Source organism: Triturus cristatus, chromosome 2_1, assembly GCF_964204655.1.
Source record: "Triturus cristatus chromosome 2_1, aTriCri1.1, whole genome shotgun sequence".
In the NCBI taxonomy this organism is placed as follows: Eukaryota; Metazoa; Chordata; class Amphibia; order Caudata; family Salamandridae; genus Triturus; species Triturus cristatus.
Window position 1 is genome coordinate 229,558,499 of NC_140581.1, and position 12,471 is coordinate 229,570,969.

A 12,471-nucleotide genomic window follows, 5' to 3' on the forward strand; every position below is an offset into this window, starting at 1 on the left:
TGGATGACTAAGGGCAAAACAACATGGTTTCTTCCTGATTCGATGGTACAAGTGATCATAAATACCGCACATAGTCCTGCACACTTAGGAGAGAAAGCAATGCTAGACAGCTTACAGAATATATGGTTCAACAAGCACCTGCGTGCAGCAGCGAAACAAAGGGTCAGAACATGTATGATCTGTTGCCAATTCAATCCTGGTAAAGGCATACCGATGGAACAAGGTGGATTCCATCCACCTGACCATCCTTTTGAAGTCCTCCAAATGGATTATATCCAAATGGACAGATGTAGAGGTTACAAATATGTCCTGGTAGTAGTATGTTCACTGTCAAGGTGGACCGAAGCTTACCCAGTCCCTGATTATACTGCTGTAACTACCGCCAGACAATTGGTGCGAGAGTTTTTCCCACGTTATGGATTACCGCGTGTCGTATATTCCGACAACGGTCAGCCTTTCTCCTCTGTACTCATGAAACAGGTGTCCCTTCTGTTAGGGTATACCTGGAAGTTCCATTGTGTACGACATCCTGAGGCAGCAGGCCTTGTAGAAAGACACAATCAGACCCTAAAAATCAAACTAGCAAAGATTTGCGCAGACAAAGGTGTAGATTGGATGGTAGCCCTGCCGGTTGCCCTCTTTTACATGCGAATGGTAGCCCATTCTAGAACAGACTTATCTCCCTATGAAGTGGTCTTTGGTAGACCACCGAATATGTGGGGCACTCCAATGCCTAAAAAGATCACTGATGTTGACAGTAACATGCTGACAGATTACCTGGCTTCCTTGATGTCTGCACTACTCTCTTGTCGTTCGCAGGTTGCTGCCGCCTTCCCTGACAACACCCAGGTCAAAGAACACACGATCGCTCCTGGGGATTATGTACTAATAAGGAACTTTGACAGATCAAGCCCTCTTGAGCCGAGGTGGAAGACGCCAAAGTTGGTGTTACTGACCACAAGGACAGCCGTTAAGGTCGAAGGACGGAAAGGATGGGTTCATCTTCATCATTGTAAACGCTACTTCGGGAAGAACGATTCTTTTAAAAAGGACACAAACTTTTCAGACTTTGAGCCCCCTTTACTAGAGGAGACTCCCCAGCAGGAGTACAAAGCTAAACTTAGATCTAAAAAGTCAGAACCCGTTTGATCAATTAAGTCCACTAGGTGGTGAAGCGGTTGAACATGTATTCTGGCTTGCATAAGATCTTGGACAGTAACATTGAAAAAAAAGAGCAAGATAAAAAGCAAATACTGTAAAATATTACGTGGTAGATGTATAGTGACTTTGATTTTTCTATCTCTTCTGTGCATCACGATAATATGTATCAGCTTAATACTACATGCTATTTTTCCTCCTATTGCCTCACTCTTACACTCCTCCACTAATGATACCATAAGGCACACATTTAGTGATCTGCCATCCCATGAGCTATCATATCGACTTGCCTTACGCAACAATACTTTAATTCAGATGCTGCACCGTTCACATCAGACTAGTAACTCTACAGACTGCTGGGTCTGTGGCCGACTTCCCCCGTAATGGTTCTTGCGGAGCATGGTTTGCCTTAATGACATCCATCAACGGTGATGCCAAAGAATGTCAAGACAAGGAGTGTAGGGGCGACTGGGTATGGGGTAACTTGAATAAAGTCATGAATGAAGCATGTTTTCCAGATGAAGAAGGTCTTCCCCAAAGGAAAGGTACAGATCTAGAAAATGAAGAGTATCTGCAAGGAAATGCGACCCTCGACTTTATAGTGTTAAATGTCAAGCCCATACACAATTTAGGTCCATCCTCAATTACAGTCCTGCCAGTAAAAGGGAACTTGTGTGTCAGAAAAGAAGGCTCAGTACATTTGGGGCACAGCGAGTGTAATACTATAATAGTGTTTAAAGACAAAGGAAAGTCTTATTTCAGAGCATCACGACACACCTACTTTATTTGTGGCCAGACAGCCTATGTGCAACTGCCATTAGACTGGGGTGGGACGTGCTACATATCATTTCTTTTACCACCCGTTTTCTTGGCCCCATCGAACTATCATCAAGATCTCCGACTAGCACTTATCAGACACAGACGAGGGCTCGATGCCTCTGGCATTGACCAGACTGAAACAGCTTGGGAGCAATATTCAGATTTCAACAAAGGATTCTTTTTCTTTATAGGTCCCGTCCAGAATAGTAAACTCATCCGCAGGCTAACAAGGATTCTAGAAACAGTAGCTAATGAGACTGCATCAGCCCTGGGGAACTTGACCCAGGAACAGTCTGCTATGAGAATGGTCGTTCTTCAGAATCGTCTTGTTCTTGACGTCATCCTGGCGGATAGGGGCGGGGCTTGTAGGGTCATCGGTTGTTGCGTTTTCATTCCTAATAACGCACCGTCTGTATACAAAGCAATAACAAGGCTCCACAAGATTGCCCAAAGCATACATCAAGACCCAGGCACGTGGACTTGGTCCAGTTGGCTCTGGGGAATAATATCGGCATGGGGATGGAAAGTGTTGACGGTCTGTGCGTTAATACTACTAATGGTATTCAGTTGTTGTCTATGTCTGCAGTGTGGCCCGGCCGTTTGCGGTCTGTGTGCTACTGCATGTGTTCCACATCCCCATTTACAGAGCATTGAAAATGGAAAAATAATGCTGCAAGAACAGATTGACTGTCTCATGAGAATAGATGTGACATGAAGGGTCCCCTAGGGGACAAGGAGGGAATGAGGAAATAAAAATTATGAGACCTATGTGTCCCCTTGGGCCCCCCCTCAACGCTCTATGTACACATGCATGTATGCCATGCATTTCCCCTCCATGGCCTGTCTATCATGATGCTTGTGCTATAACGTGGCCTGCCATCATCCAGTCTCCCATGAGAGAAACGACAAAATCTGCACTGAGGCCTACACGTTTTGCATCATGTTTTCCTGCATCCATGTTTGTGGCTCAGCCAGAGCCGAAAAGAGGTTTCAGGCCTCAGACGCTCTGAGAGCTGCAGCTGCGTATCCTTGGCCTTGCACACTTGGGCCTCAGCCAAAGGGGCCCTGTCCGAGGTGCCGAGACAGTATTGAGCACGGTTATCTGCTTACTCCTACTGAAACCACATTCCTGCCTGGAGAAGGAGGAATAAACACCACCCGTCTGCAAAGGAGAAAGCCTAGCCTTTCTGTCTCTTTTCATGTGATTACAAAGCTCACGTCAGTGAAAAGCCCATAGCCCCCATGTAAGGCCTACACTGTAAATGAAGAAATAGATGCCACATTGGCTCTTGGTGATGGGCAACCTATGTCACAAATCAGTCCCTGCTCCAGACTTTAGATATCAGATAATACAAGATGTGCTGGTCGTCTTGACACTGAAGGCCTCACTTCCAGACTCCCCGGTTGCACAGCAACCCTTCCCCACGTCAGTTACACGTCATGCTCGAGTTGAGCACAAGTAAGGCAAAGTTCCAGTAAAGTTCCAGCTGATCACGCAACCCCCTCCAGGCATCCACCCACCTATGACACTCACCTATTATCATCAAGTGGACGCCCACCTTCACGCCTACTTACACACCCACATGCTCTTATCTCATTCTCTCTTGCTCCGCCTGAAGCACTCCTGCTTACGTATATTATTAAAATGTATATATACTGTACTCTGTGAATAAAGTTTGAGAATATTCTGAGGAGACCCTTTCTGATCCCTTGTGGTGATGGAAATATTCTCCCTTTAACTCGAGTTATTGGAATAAAGCCCTTTTGAACCTGATACCACAGACTCAGCCTCTTGCTTCATGCATGATCATATTGATATATAGAAATTCTGAGTGCGTAATATTTTATTTACGACACTGTAAACATTGGGTCAACACAACTATATATATTTCCCCATTCACCAAGGATCCTATCAAAATAACTACATTTCTGACATGTAAGACAGAGTACGTGGTCTACGTGTTGACTTGCCCTTGTGGACTGCAGTATGTGGGTAGCACTAAGTTGCAAGCCCACAAATGTATACTGCAGCACATAAGGGCAATAACCAACACTGACCACACATTCCCATTTGCACGGCATTTTCGAGAAATGCATGCAAATAACCTTCAAGATTTTAGATACTTTCTAATTGACTCCATACTACTGTCCAGACAGGGAGGTGATCGGGAGGCTAAACTCGGACGGCTCGAAATTAGATGCGTCATGGCAGCAATGGTGGCTCACTGAAAATAAACACCTGAATTGCACCAAGATTGGGTTCGTCGTCCGTTTTTTCCATCCAAAGGAAAAGTGTAAGCGTAGTGTGGCGATATATATATATATATATCAAATAAACCACGATGTCCCTGCACCGCCTCCACGGCGAATATATATATGTATATATATATATATATTCACTGAAAAAACCATAGGTTTCACACATGTTATAGTTAGCTGGACATTTTACTCATAAAAAAACAATGAAATGCCCCCGTTATCGTTAGTGCAGGCAACTATAACTCACGCGACCGCAATCCTCTGCTGATGCTAATACTGTATTTAGACACTTATTTGCCCATGTCTTCTTCCATTAAATTTTAGCTATACATATATTACAAATATTTTTTTTTTCATAAAGACACATATGTCATCAGCAGAGGATTGCGGTCACGTGAGTTATAGTTGCCTGCACTAACTATAACGGGGGAATTTCATTGGTTTTTTATGAGTAAAATGTCCAGCTAACTATAACATGTGTGAAACCTATGGTTTTTTCAGTGAATTTGCAAGGTTTTTTAAATGCTAATTCCTAACTATAACGTGTGTGAAACCTATGGTTTTTTCAGTGAATTTGTACGGCTTTTTAAATGCTAAGTTACTTTACGCCATTCGTGGCGTGCGCGCCCACTTAACGCAGTTCGTGGCGTGCACGCCCACTTAACGCAGTTCGTTCCGTGCGCGCACAGTGAGCACGCGGTGCGCTTCGCGCACCGCGCGCCCACTTTACGCAGTTAGTGCCGTGCACGCACGGTGGGCACGCGGTGCGCTACGTAGCGCTGGATGGGCCATGTACGCACGATGCGCTTCGCGCACCGTCCGCACACGGAGGACATATTCTGCGCTTCGTTGTGAAAGGTAAACTATTAAATGTTCTATTACCGCCAGTAGGTAATATATATATATATATATATATATATATATATATTCACTGAAAAAACCATAGGTTTCACACATGTTATAGTTAGCGGAAATTTTACTGATAAAAAACCAATGAAATTCCCCCGTTATAGTTAGTGCAGGCAACTATAACTCACGTGACCGCAATCCTCTGCTGATGCTAATACTGTATTTAGACACTTATTTGCCCATGTCTTCTTCCATAAATTTTAGCTATACATATATTGCAAATATTTTTTTTCATAAAGACACATATGTCATCAGCAGAGGATTGCGGTCACGTGAGTTATAGTTGCCTGCACTAACTATAACGGGGGAATTTCATTGGTTTTTTATCAGTAAAATTTCCGCTAACTATAACATGTGTGAAACCTATGGTTTTTTCAGTGAATTTGCAAGGTTTTTTAAATGCTAATTCCTAACTATAACGTGTGTGAAACCTATGGTTTTTTCAGTGAATTTGTACGGTTTTTTAAATGCTAAGTTACTTTACGCCATTCGTGGCGTGCGCGCCCACTTAACGCAGTTCGTTCCATGCGCACACGGTGCGCTTCGCGCACCGTGCGCGCACAGTGAGCACGCAGTGCGCTTCGCGCACCGCGCGCCCACTTTACGCAGTTAGTGCCGTGCACGCAAGGTGGGCACGCGGTGCGCTACGCGCACCGGGTGCCCACGTTACGCTAGATGGGCCATGTACGATTGTACGCACGATGCGCTTCGCGCACCGTGCGCACATGGAGGACATATGATGCGCTTCGTTGTGAAAGGTAATATTTTAATTTTTCAGTTAACTTATAAGCCATGCACAAATGGTGCCATGCGGGCACCATTTGCATTTGGGGTGGGGAGAGTTTGGATATTTTTTTTTTTTTAATAATTTCTACCGCACGCGTACGGTAAGCGTAATCGCCGAAATTATCAAAAAAATGAAAATTCCGTTTTTGGCTTTAGGGGAACTTTGGGGACTCCCTCAACATGGCTAGGTGCTTAGGAGCTGTCTAAACAGCCCCTTTACATGTTTTTGCCCTTTGTTTTTTAACCCCCTCTCAGAGTGCGAGAGAGAAAATGGCAGCCGCCACTTCCTGGTTTAGACCGATTCGAATGTTTACTAAGATCTAACAGCCAATCAGATTCGCGCTCGCGCACGTCACCGTACGCGTACGGTAAGCTTACCGTAAGCGCACCGTAAGCTGGCTCAGATATATATATTGATTTAAAGGCTATTTTCTCAGGAACTACTGAACAGATTTACACCAGACCTACAAAAGGCACTTCCTTGACCTGAGGACTACCTCTCTGCCAAATTTCAAGTAACTCTGTTCAGACGTTCGGGCTGTAGCTGTGTCTAAAGGTCCTATGGAAAAATGCATGGGAAAAACGCGTTTTGGGACCCCCCTTTTATCTCAGCCCCCGCTTGACGAATCCCCCCCGAGACTTTCAGGGTAGGAGCGGAGCGTAGCGCCCCACCTATTTTGAAAATTTCGCGAGGCTTCGTCGACCGGCGCCAAAGTTATTCCAAATAGAATGTTGCGGTTTTCCTATGGAAACAGGGTCCTAACTATAACTACCTACTGGCGACCGCCAGTAGGTAATATATATATATATATATATATATATATATATATATATATATATATATCCACCAAAAAAGAGTTGCCCCATTTGAGAACACGCACAAGGAAAGCAGCAGGACTCCGCTTTATTTTTCATGTTGTCCTTTATTACAGCAATCAGCAGGCAGTGTCTTGTTCCGTATCGAAGCCCTACGCGTTTCAGAACATTCTTGTTCCTTGATCATGGGCATTGCATGTAAACCGGCAAAATGTGATGAAGGTAAGAGTCTTTGTGCTTTTGAGCATCCTCTGGTGGAAAGCCCTCCAGTGGGCGTGTCTAACCGCTTGGTGTTCTGGAACTAGTAGTGCCTTCATCGTTATGATTATAGCCCTCCGGTGGGTTTTTGCCGCATTTACATTAATTGATGCAGATTCCAAGCTCTCCAGTGAGCTGCAAGATACATGTCGCCGATTATGTTTTGCCAAACTGTTCCTTCTGCCTATTGTGCTGTTAGTTCAGGCTGTTAGCACAAGGCAGTCCACATTCCGTTGTTTTTAATGGCGTCGCAGTTCTCCCGACTGGACCGGCCGGTAATTATTCACCAAAAAAGAGTTGCCCCATTTGAGAACGCGCACAAGGAAAGCAGCAGGACTCCGCTTTATTTTTCACGTTGTCCTTTATTACGGCAATCAGCAGGCAGTGTCTTGTTCTGTATCGAAGCCCTACGCGTTTCAGAACATTCTTGTTCCTTGATCACGGGCATTGCATGTAAACCGGCAAAATGTGATGAAGGTAAGAGTCTTTGTGCTTTTGAGCATCCTCTGGTGGAAAGCTCTCCAGTGGGCGTGTCTAACCGCTTGGTGTTCTGGAACTAGTAGTGCCTTCATCGTTATGATTATAGCCCTCCGGTGGGTTTTTGCCGCATTTACATTAATTGATGCAGATTCCAAGCTCTCCAGTGAGCTGCAAGATACATGTCGCCGATTATTTTTTGCCAAACTGTTCCTTCTGCCTATTGTGCTGTTAGTCCAGTCTGTTAGCACAAGGCAGTCCACACTCCGTTGTTTTTAATGGCGTCGCAGTTCTCCTGACCGGACCGGCCGGTAATTATTCACCAAAAAAGAGTTGCCCCATTTGAGAACGCGCACAAGGAAAGCAGCAGGACTCCGCTTTATTTTTCACGTTGTCCTTTATTACGGCAATCAGCAGGCAGTGTCTTGTTCCGTATCGAAGCCCTACGCGTTTCAGAACATTCTTGTTCCTTTATCACGGGCATTGCATGTAAACCGGCAAAATGTGATGAAGGTAAGAGTCTTTGTGCTTTTGAGCATCCTCTGGTGAAAAGCCCTCCAGTGGGCGTGTCTAACCGCTTGGTGTTCTGGAACTAGTAGTGCCTTCATCGTTATGATTATAGCCCTCCGGTGGGTTTTTGCCGCATTTACATTAATTGATGCAGATTCCAAGCTCTCCAGTGAGCTGCAAGATACATGTCGCCGATTATTTTTTGCCAAACTGTTCCTTCTGCCTATTGTGCTGTTAGTCCAGTCTGTCAGCACAAGGCAGTCCACACTCCGTTGTTTTTAATGGTGTCGCAGTTCTCCCGACTGGACCGGCCGGTAATTATTCACCAAAAAAGAGTTGCCCCATTTGAGAACGCGCACAAGGAAAACAGCAGGAGTCCGCTTTATTTTTCACGTTGTCCTTTATTACGGCAATCAGCAGGCAGTGTCTTGTTCCGTATCAAAGCCCTACGCGATTCAGAACATTCTTGTTCCTTGATCACGGGCATTGCATGTAAACCGACAAAATGTGATGAAGGTAAGAGTCTTTGTGCTTTTGAGCATCCTCTGGTGGAAAGCCCTCCAGTGGGCGTGTCTAACCGCTTGGTGTTCTGGAACTAGTAGTGCCTTCATCATTATGATTATAGCCCTCCGGTGGGTTTTTGCCGCATTTACATTAATTGATGCAGATTCCAAGCTCTCCAGTGAGCTGCAAGATACATGTCGCCGATTATTTTTTGCCAAACTGTTCCTTCTGCCTATTGTGCTGTTAGTCCAGTCTGTTAGCACAAGGCAGTCCACACTCCGTTGTTTTTAATGGCGTCGCAGTTCTCCCGACTGGACCGGCCGGTAATTATTCACCAAAAAAGAGTTGCCCCATTTGAGATTCTAGCAGCGCATGAAGAAGGGGATTTGAGCCCTGAAACGCGTAGGAAAATTATGTTAATTCTGGAATGTCAAGGCGAGTTGCATTTTAATGTGTATAGATCTTTTTCAATTCACCAGGAAACTTAAATTAAAAACATGGTTTGAGACCAAGGTCAAAGAAACTGTAAATAATACTGGTGAAGAGACACCGAGTACCATTCAGTTAAAAGACATAGGACTTCTACCCGCCCTCCATGAGCTTGAGGGTGATCCTGATTTGGTTCAGGATCCCTATATCAATCTCATTAACGACAATATTAGATTGGATTCCACAATCCAATGAGGCGATTGACATTTTTGAAAAGGGTGTTATAAAAGAACTCAAAAATATTTCCCAAAGGCGCAGATATAACAATAATAATTGGTTGGTTACACAGCTGGAGGCAGCACAATCTTTAAAAAATGATGCAAGTATTGTGATAAAAAAGTCCGACAAGGGCGGGATTATAGTTGTACTATGTAGAGAGACGTATCTGAATGAAGGTTTCACACATGTTATAGTTAGCTGGACATTTCACTCGTAAAAAACCAATGAAATTCCCCCGTTATAGTTAGTTCAGCTAACTATAACTCGCGCGCCCACAATCCACTGCTGATGACGTCACATATTACATCACTCATGACATGGTCAGTGACATCTCTCATGACATCACTGATGACATCTCAGATGACATCACTGATGACATCACTGATGACGTTATCCATGTGATAAATTACCACATCTTCTCACACCCTAATATAACCTTTGATACACCGAATCAAAATGTAAGAGTTCCATTCTCAAAACCGTACATACTGCAATACCAATAACTACATACCCACTTATTAACTCTTAGGTCTACATACACCTCCACTCATTCACCTGTACAGTCACTCATACTTACAGTCACAACATACAAAACTATCATATGCATTTATACACCTATATAGACACTCACACACTACCAATCATCCATAGAGGTACTCTCACACCTACTCAGTCATGCAAATAATCACACTCCCAGTTACTCACCTATGCGGTTATACACACTCAAGTTCACTTACTCATAAAAATAGTATTACATTCTTACGCTCTTATATAATCATTGATACAAGCACACACTCATCCATACAGTCACTCTCACAATCACACACTCTCACATCTACCCACTTATATACTCTTACACGCATATATACTGCCTTTCACATATGTCGTTAGTCACAAATGTACCACTGAGATATACATTCAATCCCTAACACACCCATACATACACTCACTCAACCATACAGTCCATCACAGATGCACTCTTAAAACCATGCACCCATAGAATCACCCACTCACACATCTATGCATAGAGTCACACACACCCTACCCACACAAACACTCAGGAACCCATACTGATACTGAGACAAGCAATCAATAACTCATATAGACACTCATATAGGTATTCACAAAACCATGCAGCCACTTATACACCAACATACAGAAACATACAGACATTTACACAGTTTAGTCACTACTCTGCAGTAAGATACATTTAATGACTCACTTATAGAGTTAGTTACACACCACAGAAAATCATCAATTTACACACTTGTACACCCACTCATTCTTCAACAGGTCTTTCCCTATATATATTAAAAATATTAAAATTGTTAAGAAACACATACTCAATGGATGATGTCCTCAGTGATGTCATCAGTGATGTCATTTGAGATGGCATCAGTGATGTCATGAGTGATGTCACTGACCATGTCATGAGTGATGTAATATGTGACGTCATCAGCAGTGGATTGCGGGCTCGCGAGTTATAGTTAGCTGAACTAACTATAACGGGGGAATTTCATTCTTTTTTTACGAGTGAAATGTCCAGCTAACTATAACATGTGTGAAACCTATGGTTTTTTCAGTGAATATATATATATATATAAAGATCACTCCTGTAGGGAAGACCAGAGGACACAGCGGGGAGTATCAAGGCGACCTTTATTCACCATTCTGCAGGGCATAATGCATTTCGGCACGTATGCCTTCCTCAGATGCCTGTTGCAGTAGGTTTCACTCAGTCCCTCCTTTAAATATTTTACGGCCCTCTCATTGGCTCAGTTCGTTATTATTCGCAGCTGCAGTCTTCAGGTAAAATAATCCAATTCCCAGCCTGCATCACTCCGGTATTTATATATCCAAACAAGTATCGTTGCATATATATATATATCCAAACAAGCATCATCGCAGCAATGTAACAGACATGACATGCGTGAATTTTTGATCACAAAGACCAAATCACTGCACGCGTTTCGGAGCGTCCTGAGATATATATATATATTTATATATATATATATATATACCACCAAATGCTCCTTAAACAAAGAGACACACCGACTCTGGCTGAAATCTGCATTTCGTTTATTCATGGAAAAGCACGAAGGCAATAGGCATCCTTTTCCCAACGTTTCTGCTTCTGCAAGCCTTGATCACGGGAGGAGTCTCTGACTTTTGAATGACCCACGTGGTTTCTTAAATCACTGCAGGCCGTATTCTTTTGCAGAGCACGCAGGGGGAAATTATTTTCAATTTTAAACGAAGCGCTTTGTTAAGCATGTTCTTCTTTACTTGTCAATCCCCCAGCGCTAAATACAGTCAGCCAAAATGCACAGTTCGTTTTTCAGTTTCCATTGACTAGAAACACAGCATCAGCTCGCAGCCTCAGGCAATTATTCCTTAAGCTCCCAACTCACCACAAGCTGAAAAACATTTCCACGCAGGGCAAGCAGGTCCGGTTCTAACAATAAATGTCCCACAATAGCTTGCCTCGCAAACTGAACTCAGACCTTGAAGGGCGGCCAGTGTAGCTGGTACGAGGCTTCCAGTCATAAATACCACCAAATGCTCCTTAAACAAAGAGACACACCGACTCTGGCTGAAAGCTGCATTTCGTTTATTCATGGAAAAGCACGAAGGCAATAGGCATCCTTTTCCCAACGTTTCTGCTTCTGCAAGCCTTGATCACGGGAGGAGTCTCTGACTTTTGAATGACCCACGTGGTTTCTTAAATTAATTATTGCCTGAGGCTGCGAGCTGATGCTGTGTTTCTAGTCAATGGAAACTGAAAAACGAACTGTGCATTTTGGCTGACTGTATTTAGCGCTCGGGGATTGACAAGTAAAGAAGAACATGCTTAACAAAGCGCTTCGTTTAAAATTGAAAATAATTTCCCCCTGCGTGCTCTGCAAAAGAATACGGCCTGCAGTGATTTAAGAAACCACGTGGGTCATTCAAAAGTCAGAGACTCCTCCCGTGATCAAGGCTTGCAGAAGCAGAAACGTTGGGAAAAGGATGCCTATTGCCTTCGTGCTTTTCCATGAATAAACGAAATGCAGCTTTCAGCCAGAGTCGGTGTGTCTCTTTGTTTAAGGAGCATTTGGTGGTATTTATGACTGGAAGCCTCGTACCAGCTACACTGGCCGCCCTTCAAGGTCTGAGTTCAGTTTGCGAGGCAAGCTATTGTGGGATATATATATATATATATATATATATATATATATATATATATATATATATTCAGTGAAAAAACCATAGGTTTCACACATGTTA